At 37.1% G+C, this 11,803-nt stretch overlaps 1 non-coding gene and 1 pseudogene across 1 annotated transcript; both read right to left on the bottom strand.

Moving 5' to 3' along the window:
* Nucleotides 1-6,474: 6,474 nt before the first annotated feature.
* On the bottom strand, nt 6,475-6,547 carry MIR1246 (microRNA mir-1246). Its single transcript, NR_107717.1, has one exon. It is a non-coding gene; the product is annotated as a microRNA mir-1246 (primary transcript).
* A 74-nt stretch (nt 6,548-6,621) lies between these two features.
* LOC112448341 (uncharacterized) lies at nt 6,622-6,737 on the bottom strand (annotated as a pseudogene).
* Between the last annotated feature and the right edge of the window lie 5,066 nt (nt 6,738-11,803).

Genomic DNA, 11,803 nt, shown 5'->3' with positions numbered 1-11,803 from the left:
AAAGGTTGTAGTTTCTTTTTAAATATTTTTTTCTATTCATCTTTGACATTTAGAGTCGATTAGCTAATTATTGGGTGTGGATGTCTGTGGCTTGAGCTTTTCTCCTGAGGAATCAATATTTATTTAATGATTTTTTAAGGCAAAATCATCGTCTGTTTTTTCAGGGTGGTCTCAGTACTTTCCAGTTGTAAAATAAACTCGGCTGAGATCCAAGAAATTCACATGGGTTCAGGTTAAATTGAGTATTTTGGTTCATTTAGAATTGAAACTTGGGCTGGTGAGAGCCTCTAGTCATTTTTTTCCCTCTAAACATAGGGTTATGTTCTTCTGGAGAGTGATCACTATTAAATCTAAGGCAAGTTTTAATATGAGTCTTTTTTCCTTCCTGTTAAAACTCGAAGAGTATCCTTAGGACTCCAATCTCCAGTCCCCACACAAGATTACATATTCTGAACCAAGATTAAGAAGGTGAATAAATTCAACACTAACAAAATGAGTCTTTGGCCTTTGCAAAATCAAGCCAATGAATCCTGAGCCAAGAAGAAGAATATGTTTTTGTTCTGGTGTATCAAGTCTGTTTTTTCAATTATTTTTTAAAATACTCCTTCAATTAGAAAAGCATAAAGTTCAACTTTAAAACAGTTTTAAACAGCCAATTCGTCTTTATAAAAGCCTAAGAAAACATAAGGATTATCGGCTTCACTTTACAGAGGAAAGTGATAACAATCATGCACTGATCCCATTATCCATACAAAGTAAAGCCCTGGAGAAAAGGCTAGAATTGAAGCAATCTTGGCATCTGGGGTAAGTTTAGAAAAATAGGAAAGCCACATTAAAACAAAAAGAAAGAAAAGTTTTTAAAAAGCTAAAAACAGACCAATGTTGACTTCTGGATGTCAATGGCAACAAGAGAAAACAACACATGTGGATTCAATGTTCTTTCCACAGACAGAATCTCAGAAAAACATATTCTCTGAGAGATCTAACCAATTATGTTTGACTGTAAACCACTGTCTAACACACCCTACCACATTCCTGTGCCTGGAAAAATAAGAGGATGGAGATGAATAGACTTAAAAGATAGATCCAGACTTCAAGGAGAACTTTCAGAAAAGTACTAGTGACTGAAATAAAAACTCACATTGCATGGATATCTCACAATTAGCATGAATATTTTCATTTGCTTGGAAGAAAACCAACTAGATATTTCATGCCCTCCATATTAATTATTGAGATGTAAATGAGAAAATTGTATCTCACACTTATACAATTTGCAGAGGATCACCCAGCAAGAAGGTTAAAAATGGGTTTGATATTGGCTGTCTTCCACTAGTGGTAAAGAACCTGCCTGCCAATGCAGGAGACATGAGATCCCTGGGTCAGGAAGATACCCCGCGGAAGGACATGGCAACCCCCTGCAGTATCTCACCTGGGAAATCCCATGGACAGAGGAGCCTGGTGGGCTACAGTCCATAGGATTGCAAAGAGCCAGACATGACTGAGCAACTGAGCATACACATTGGCTGTCTTTATTTTCTGCTTATGTGTCCCCTACCTTAATCAGGGGCATTCACAATCAACCAGATTCTAAAGCTTGTCCAGAAGATATCAAAGAAAAAGCCCAGAATGGACTTCTGAACCTGAGACCCTTCATTAGCTTTTTTTTTTTCACTTGCTGCCTCATATCTGTGTGATGTTGAAATTAAAACTGTCTAGATGTTTTGTCTCAACAGCCTTCCAATAATGCAGTTAGGTCATGGGTCATGTTGTGATCTAATAAACAAGAATGGAAACACAAAATCCCCTCTTAGGAAGATTTCACAGTCAAATTCAGGAAGACAGAGAGGTAATTAACTATGATAATACAATGCAAGTGCTGAGAGATGGGAATGCATAGAAAATGTTAAAAAGCACAAATATTTGCATTAACATAGCCTGGTAGGGTGTGAGACACAGAAGTATTCCTCAAAGAGGTGGCCATTTTTGTTTATCTTGAAGAACCACTGGTACAAGTAACCCAAGCAAGGATGTGACTCAGAAAAAGTCCTTCCAGGCAGAGTGAGTGCCCTGAGCAAGAACATGGAGCCTAAGAAAGCATAGGAACTCAAGAACCTATCAGTTGTGGCATGAGAAAAGGAACTTCATTTTGTTCACTGATTTACCCCCAGTGCCTAGGAAAGAACTAGCCTTAAAGTAGGTGCAAAGCCATGAATGATTAAACAAACAAACCCGTCATTTATTATCAGCCATTTTTGACTGTTGAATGGAGAGGCAATATTATTTTATTTATTTTTTTTGGTTATACCACCAGCACACAGGATCTTAGTTCCCCGACCAGGGATCAATCAGCCAGCCCCTGCAGGGAAAGCAGGGAGTCTTAAGCACTAGCCCACCTGGGAAGTCCCAGAGGGGCAGAAGTTGAAGCAAGGAGACTAACAGGGAGACTTTAACATTAATCTAAGTACAAGATGATGGAGGGTTCGACAAGGGCAGTGGCAGCAATAATGAAGGAATGTGAGAGAATTTGAGGTGTATGTTGGAAGTAGAGTCAAGGAACTTGATATTTAGAAGAGTGAAGGGATCTAGGAGCATCACCCACATGGCAGAAGGCATGCAGGAGCTGTGTTTTCTTCAAACCTAATGGTAATAATGGGGGTAGAAATAAATCCAAGTAAGCAATAGTTATGGAGCAGTAGTATTTAAGTAATTGAGGTACTTAACTGATGTGTTTCTTCTAACCTGACTCTAATTTTGTATCATAATAAAAATATAAGTTAACATTCTGCTTAAACATTTCAGCAATTATATGTATTTAAAAAAATTTTAAAGATCATAAGTGTATTTCTGATAGTGTTAGGCTTATGGATGATTTTTACTTTCTTCTTTGGATGTTTTGATGAAATATTTCACAATGGTCACGTAATTACAGGGTGGTCATATTTTATGTAATGGATGTATCTCTGAGACTCTTGCATATCAAATACTTGCAAAATTTAAGACTCATTTCAGTAAAAAGTACAGCTGTTATTTCTGTTTAACATCTATAGTGGTGCCACTATTAGTACAAACACAAGTTACAATTCACTACTATTTTCAAAATATTTTGGAGAGCATAGCGATTAGTATCACTTTAAAATTAATGAATAAATAAAAATGATTTTATAGTAATGAACATTGATACTAGTCAAGCTACACATCAAAGACACCATATTATACTTTCTTGAGAGAAAAAATTATTTGCATTTTGAACAGTTGTATATTTGAATAGGAAATATCCTCTTATCTTTGAGTTAGGGTTTTTACTTGCACGATTTACACTCTTTTCAGATAAGAATGCCTTAATCAGGCACCATAGCCACCTACTGACATATCAAATTGTAAGCGAATTACCTGAGAGAAAAATAATGCCCAAATCTTCTTGAGAAATAAAAAATCAAATGGGTAGTAAATGTTGCCAGTATTTATCTAAATTTCTAGATGTTAAGCGACACGTGAATCATGATTATATTTGTGTAATTTTCTTTAAGCAAAACCTGGAATTTAAGTGTTTGATTCTTTAGTTAAAATTATCTCTGTAGTTTCCATCTCGTTCAACCTCTGAGGAGTCAAAGGAATCCATTGAGTCTATGACTGATAGATGCCAGGGTCATCTCATTGGCCATCTGCAGACTAACTGTACCTTCTGTCTCCAAGACAGGAAACCTGAGGGACTTTTATCCACCTGAGTTATGTATGTGTGGGGGGAGAGGTGTGAGTATGGGAGGGAAAATTGGTACTGGGGTGGTTTGAACATTTCACTAAGCACATATCTGAAGGAATAAAAAAAAATTGGATGCTGAATAAAACAAGGGGCATCGACATCTGGAAGTCAGACCCCTTTGCCTTACCATAATACACCACACATCATAAACACAACTGATTTCTACCTCTACTTCCTTCCTTATCAGAACATAGTAATCTTCTTTCTCATCCTAGTTCATAATCATCAAAGTCTTTGACCCTATCCATTAGTAAGAAGTCTCTAAAATCTCTCCAAAGAACTAAGAGCACTTATTCTCTTCCATCTTTCAGTAGAATGTTACCAGTTTCCCAAAAGAATGTTCCAAATTGCTCTACTTTCTAAAGCAGCCTGCGGTTGATTTTGAGACAGAAACACTTGACTAGAATCCTTCTGTGAAGAGCCATCCCTCTTCCATACACACATTCCTTCATGAAATGTGGGAAGTGGGAGTCAGAAGAGGGCTTCAGAAACCTTTCTGTGAGACGGTTTGTGGAATGCAGCATAGGCTCACATGAACCTAGACCGGCATACAAATACATGCTTGTTTACCAAGGTTGAAATCCTGAACTCTCTGAAGTCCGCCATTCATGAGAAGGTATTTCATTATTCATAGGCTGGTTACAAAATATGTACTTGTTTTCCAGGAAATGTAAGTAGAAAAAGACATGCCCCTGGCACTAAATAAAACCCTATCTGTGCAGAAGACATTCGTGGCTCCAAAAATCTTCCTGTTTAGGTGCCAGAGCTGGTCAAATACTGGCTTACATGCTGTATAAGTACTTTCTTCTTGCACCATGCTTGAGTACAGTCTGATAAATAACACTGGATGTCCATGAGTCTTAGCTATATTATTATTCATCATTTAGAAAATGTGCATTTTTGCATGTGTTTCTTTTCATCTTGGATTTAATTTTCCTATCTTCCAAATTTATCAAATTCTAAAGTTTTAATATACCATGCAAAATCTACAGAAAATGGTTATATCAGAGCTCTTTGATGCATTCCTTCTGCTTACAGTTAGTGGTTTATAAGAAGAGCAAATATTCATAAATACTCGTTTTTTACTTTTCTGGGAAATATTTGTCATCATTTTCATGTCACAATGTGATCTGTGGTTTAAGTGAAAGAGTTTCATTAAAATTGTCTAGACTTATCAGACAGAGGAGATCTGAGCATGCAGAAAATTTTTCAACTTCACAAACACCATACAATTGTTATTTAAAGCCCCAAACTCTGATTTTCCTGTTATAAAATGTAATAAGAATGAAAAAAAATCATTAATTGGGCTCTCAGTTGTATAAAAAATAGTGTTTCTCCAGGGAAGCAAAGCAGGATTATTAACATACATTTTTTTTTATGATTCCTCAAGTTCTCTATTAAAATATTGCTAACAGTAAGATTTGAGGACAGCTTTTCTGACTACATTGTTTAGGTCAACTCAATACAGCATACTGTCTCATCACAAACATAAGAAAGATAGATTGTTAATAAAATGCCTTTTGATAGGAAAGACTCCAAATACTCATAAAATACTCATTGGGGTACATCCATCTATATTTTAAGATATCAGATTTACTTCCGATTAAAAGAAAACTTAAGTTAACTCCAATTTACTCTTACTTAGATGTTGCCATAGAAAGCCTACAAGGGAGAAATAAGGGTTGTTGCTAAAAATAAAAATAAAGAGGTACAAATAAAAGTTTCAGTTTTCAACAGAAGGAACAAAGGACTTTTAAATGCTTTTCCCCTACCATCTCAACCCCAAAACCAGAGACCGAAAGTCTGTGGGAAACTATTAATTTAATGAGACAATAAAGCATTTCAGAACTATGATTATAGTAGTCTACCTGTTTAAATCGGAGAAGGCAATGGCACCCCACTCCAGTACTCTTGCCTGGAAAATCCCATGGACGGAGGAGCCTGGAAGGCTGCAGTCCATGGGGTCACTGAGGGTAGTACATGACTGAGCGACTTCACTTTCACTTTTCACTTTTATGCATTGGAGAAGGAAAGGGCAACCCACTCCAGTGTTCTTGCCTGGAGAATCCCAGGGACGGGGGACCCTGGTGAGCTGCCGTCTATGGGGACGCACAGAGTCGGACACAACTGAAGTGACTTAGCAGCACCTGTTTAAATGAAGATGTAAAAAGCTATTTTCTGTTACTGATGGGATAATAATCATGTTTGAAGTCCATCGACCTCTGAGGATTTTAGCTAGGTGCTTAGCTAGCTTCCCTTGTGGCTCAGCTGGTAAAGAACTGCCTGCAATGCAGGAGACCTGGGTTCAACCACTGGGTTGGGAAGATCCCCTGGAGAAGGGAAAGGCTACCCACTCCAGTATTCTGGCCTAGAGAATTCCATGGACTATATAGTCCATGAGGTTGCAAAGAATTGGGAATGACTGAGCAACTTTCACTTCACTAGCTAGCTAAGGCTCTTCCCACGTGGCTCAGACAGTAAAGAATTTGCCTGCAATGCAGGAGCCCTGGGTTCAGTGCCTGGGTTGGGAAGATTCCCTGAAGAAGAGCATGGCAACCCACTCCAGTATTCTTGCCTGGAGAATTCCATGGACAGAGGAGCCTGGGGAGCTACAGTCCATTGGGTCATAAAGAGTTGGGCATGATTGAGCAACTAACACTTTCACTTTTAGCTAGCAGTCTACCACCAGAATTCTCCAGTGGACCAAGAAGAGTCTGCACAGTAAAGTATTTGTCTGAGAAAGCCTCTATTCCAACTTCCTGCTCCAAAAATCCATTTAATATGTTGTTCTCAGATAGAGGACATTCAGTTCAGCTCAGTTCTGTTCATTCATTCAGTCGTGACCAACTCTTTGTGAACCCATGGACTGCAGCATACCAGGCCACCCTGTCCATCATCAACTCCCAGAGTTTATCAGATATTAAACTGATAAGAACAGATACTACAATTGATCTTAGCCAAAAGGCCAAGAAGTGATAAACTAAAATATTTGAATGTTTGCTCAAGTTGTGCTACCATAGCAAGAAATTCATAGAAATTGTTTTTAAAAAGCAAAGCATCTGAAAGCATTTCAGGTATTTCATAACTAGGCATGGTTCATCTTTTGGATGAATATGGAGTTTTAAATTTCTAATAAAGATGTTGTCTTTCAAGAAGTCAATGTAAAATACACTATAACTCCAAGTAACATTCTTCAATACATGTTTTTATCTTGATTATCACTATAAATAGTACATCAGATATACTTTTAATTGAACTAATGTAAACCTTGAATAATATGGGGTTATATCATAAAGAAATTACTTATTTTACTGAACAATGAGTCTAAAACTTGGTTCAGCACCAATGGTGTGGTCAGAGTTTCTGATTTTCACATTTTGGCTTGACCAATTTAGTATACTACCATTTCATTTTCATGTTCTTTGTTTCATGATCTCAAAAGGACTGTTGAAGTTCCAGGAATTTTATTCAGAGGCAAGACAGGAAGATAAGAAGGTCATTGGTCCCTTCTCCTCTTTTGTTTATCTCTTTTTTTCTTGTTCCATTTATTTATTTTTTAGAGAAGTTTTAAGTTTACAACAAAATCAAGTAGATGGTACAGAGGTTTTCCATATATACCCTACCCCACACATTCATGTGCTAAGTCACTTCAGTCATGTCCAACTCTTTGCGACCCTATAGACTGTAGCCTGCCAGGCTTCTCTGTCCATGGGATTCTCCAGGCAAGAATACTGGCATGGGTTCCCATGCCCTCCTCCAGGGGATCTTCCCGACCCAGGGATCAAACCCACATCTCTTACATCTCCTGAATTGCCAGGCAGGTTCTTTACCACTAGCACCACTTGGGAAACCATAGACTCCCCCATTATCAGCATCACTCAGCAAAATGGTACATTTGTTATAATTGATAAATCATGTTATATCATAATTGCTCAAAGTTTATAATTTGCCTTAGGCTCCATTCTGAAGGAGATCAGCCCTGGGATTTCTTTGGAAGGAATGATGCTAAAGCTGAAACTCCAGTACTTTGACCACCTCATGCGAAGAGTTGACTCTTTGGAAAAGACTCATGCTGGGAGGGATTGGGGGCAGGAGGAGAAGGGGACGACAGAGGATGAGATGGCTGGATGGCATCACTGACTCGATGGACGTGAGTCTGAGTGAACTCCGGGAGTTGGTGATGGACAGGGAGGCCTGGCGTGCTGCGATTCATGGGGTCGCAAAGAGTCGGACACGACTGAGCGACTGATCTGATCTGATCACTCTTGGTGGTCTACAATCTATGAATTCTATGGGTTTTAACAAGTGTGTAATGACATATATTCATTGTTATGGTCTCAAACAAAATATTTTCACTGCCCTAAAAACCATCTCTACTCTACTCATTTATCTTTTTCCCCACTCCAGCCCTACTTACTACCCGTCTTTGTACTATACTATGGAATACATAGTACATTCTATAGTACGTAGTACTATAGACATATTACAAAATACATTGCCTTTTCCAGAATAGTTGGAGTCACACAGTGTGTAGCCTTTTCATATAATGCTATTGCGTACTTAATAGACTACAGTATAGTATAAATATAACTTGTGTGTTATGGTTTGTGGCTCTACTGCAGTACTTACTTTATTATTGTGATAGTCTGAGATCAAGCCCATTGTATCTCTGAAGTATGCCTGTATTTCATTGTCTGGATGGACTGCAATTTATTTAGCCATTCATTTTCTAAAGGGCATCTTGGTTGCTTCTAAATTTTGGCAGTTATGCAAAAAGCTGTGAAAGACGTCTGTGTGCAGGTGTTAGTGCGGATGTATGCTTTTAGCTCCTTTGGAAAAATACAAGGGCTGAGTTTGTTGTGTCATATGGTAATATGATCTGCAAAACACAGGCAAAACCTGTGAATACAGTCAATTCTCTATATTCACAGATTCCACATCTGTGGATTCAACCGACTGTGGATCAAAAATATTTGAAAAAAGAAATTCCAGAAAAGCTCCAGAAAGCAAAATTTGACTTTGCCCTGCACTGGAAAGTATTCACATAGAATGTACACTGTATTCACAACTATTTATACAGTATTTACATTGTATTGAATATTATAAATAGTCTAGATATGATTGAAGGTATATGGGAGGGTGCTCATAGGTTATATATAAATACTATGCATTTTATATGAGGGACATAAACATCCATAGATTTTGGTATATTTGGGTGAGGGGAGTCCTGGAGATAATCCTCAGTCAGATAGCAAAGTGTGGCTCTATGTTTAGTTTCCTAAGAAACTACCAAGCTATTTTCCAAGGCGGCTATACCACTTTGCATTCCCACCAGCAATGGATAAGAGTTCTTGTTGCTTCACATCCTGGTCAGCATTGGTTGTTAGTGTTCAAGATTTTGGTTATTCTAATAGGTGTGTAGTAATATCGAAGTTTTAATTTGCTTATTTGCCACTGTATAAGGCATACCTCAGAGATATTGCAGGTTCAGAACACCAGACCACCACAGTAAAGTGAATATTAAAACAAAGCAAGTCACACGAATTTTTGATCTTCTAGTGCATAGAATAGTTATGTTTACACTATAATGCAGTCTATTGTGCTCAATAACATTATGTCTTTAAAAAGCATATATTTTAATTAAAAAATGCTTTATTTCTAAAAAAGTCCTCCCTGGTGGCTCAGATGGTAAAGAATCTGCTTGCAGTGCATATTAAACCTGGGTTTAATCTCTAGGTTGGGAAAATCCCCTGAGAAGGGAATGGAAACCCAATCCAGTATTCTTACCTGAAAAATCCCATGGACAGAGGAACCTGGCAGGCTGTAGTTCACAGGGTGCAAAGAGTCAGACATGACTGAGTAACTTGATTTTCTTTTTCTTTTTTTTTTTTATTTCTAAAAGTGTTAACCATTATCTGAGTCTTTAGCAAGTCATAGTAGTGACATCAAGATTACTGACCACAGATCACCATAACAAATATAATAATAATAATAAAGTTTGAAATATTCTGAGAATTATCAAAATGTGACCTAGAGACATGAAGTGAGGCAATGCTCTTGGAAAAATAGCATCAATAGACTTGCTTGACATAGGTTAGCTATAACCCTTCAGTTTGTTAAAAAAAAAAAAAAAAAAAAGCAGCATCTGCAAACTGCAAGAAAGTGAAGCACAATAACATGAGAAATGCATGTATCTTCTGTGGTAAGGTCTCTTAAGGTCTTTGTCCCACTTTTTAATCAGATCATTTATTTCTTTATTGTCGTTTTTAAAATATACATTCAGTTCTTTATTAGAGGTGTCTTTTACAAATATTTCCTTTTAGTCTATAACTTGTCTTCTCATCCTCATGCCACCATTTTATGCAGAGAAGAAGTTTTTAATTTTATGAAGTCCAGATTGTGAATTTGTTCTTTTGGTAGGATTTGGTGTTGTAAATAGGCATCACCATACCCCAGGTCACTTAGGTTTTCTCCTATCTTATCTTCTAAGATTTTCCTGGTTTTGTGTCTCACGTTTAGATCTGTGATCCATTTTGAGTTAACTCATAACATATATAAGGTCTGTGTCTGGGTTTATTTCTTTGCATGGAAAAATCCAGTGCCATTTGTTGAACAGATTATATTTGCCCTGTTGTATTCCCCTTCCTACTTTGTCAAAGATCAGTTGACTATAGGGATCTATTTCTGTATTCCATATTTTGTTATATTGTCTACTTGTCTATTTTGTTCACCAACCATAGTTTTTTAGTAAATCTTAAAAATGGATACTGTCAGTCTTCCAACTTTGTTCTTCTCTTTCAATATTGGCTTGGGTATTGGCTATTCTGGTTTGTTACCTCTCCACATTTAGCTCTTTAACAAAAGAATTAAAATTTTCCTAGAAATCATCCCCCCAAACTCCCTCTTAAATTTACTTCGTTGGCAGGACTGTATCACATGGTCATTCCTTAGTAGTATGAGAGATTTGGGAAAAATATATATCAGGCTCTTTCAGCCCCTATTGAGAAAAGAGAAGAAAGGACAATAGTTTTAATGGCTCTTGGATAAGCCAAGCATCAGGGTCTGCTAAATTAGGAATAAGGTAAATTACAATAGCCTGATAATAGGGGTTTGCTATTAAAGTCAGCCTTATTTTTTTTTTCAGCCCTATTTTTATAGAGTGGAAGAGTTAATAAGAGCTTCTGCTACTAACTTTCCTCCAGCTCCTTTGATCCCAAGTTTTATGCCCTGTTATTCAGCCAGCTTAACTACTGACACTCAAAATAGTATTTTACTAAGTGTGATATCATTAACACAGTGTATATAGTCAAGGATAGCTGATGCCTTAAAATCATTATTTTATATTGAACAGCAATGTAAGTGAGTAAAATATAAATACGTAAATCAACATGGATAACTTTTACAAACAGAGTTTTGAGCCAAGGAAAAAGACACAGATTTGTACATGCCATATGATTCCACTTACATAAAGTTCAAAGATGAATAAATTTTATCTATGGTGCTACAGGTTCGATCCCTGGGATGGGAAGATCCTCTGGAGAAGGAAATGGCAACCCACTCCAGTATTCTTGCCTGAAAAATCCCATAGACAGAGGAGACTGTGGGCTACAGACAGTGGGGTCACAAAGAGTCAGACACAACTGAGTGACTAACACTTTCACTTTCATGGTGTTAAAAGTTCAATAGTGACTTCCTTTGGGAACAGAGTAGTGACTAAACGGGAATATGTGGGGAATTTCTAGGGTATGATAGTATTTTGTCTGTGTATATAAGTCCTGGTTGGAAAGATATATTTGTTTTGGAAAATTTATTTAGGTATACACCAATGATCTGCATGTGTGTGCATGTATCTTCAATTAGTTCAGTACAGTTTGTTCAAAAGAAACAAAATTGTTTTGTAAAGTCATTTAATTGAATTACAGCTTAGAATTTGCCAATAATTCCTGGAGATTTTAATACTTAGTTTCTTCAGGGACCTACCTTCATGTAGTACCTCTGTTTTATGAAAGCTGCATTCCTTTTAGAATCAGGCTGATTTGATTA

This window comes from Bos taurus, chromosome 1, assembly GCF_002263795.3.
Source record: "Bos taurus isolate L1 Dominette 01449 registration number 42190680 breed Hereford chromosome 1, ARS-UCD2.0, whole genome shotgun sequence".
Classification (NCBI taxonomy): Eukaryota; Metazoa; Chordata; class Mammalia; order Artiodactyla; family Bovidae; genus Bos; species Bos taurus.
Note: the sequence above shows the minus strand (reverse complement) of the source record. Positions and strands in the feature narration are given on the sequence as shown.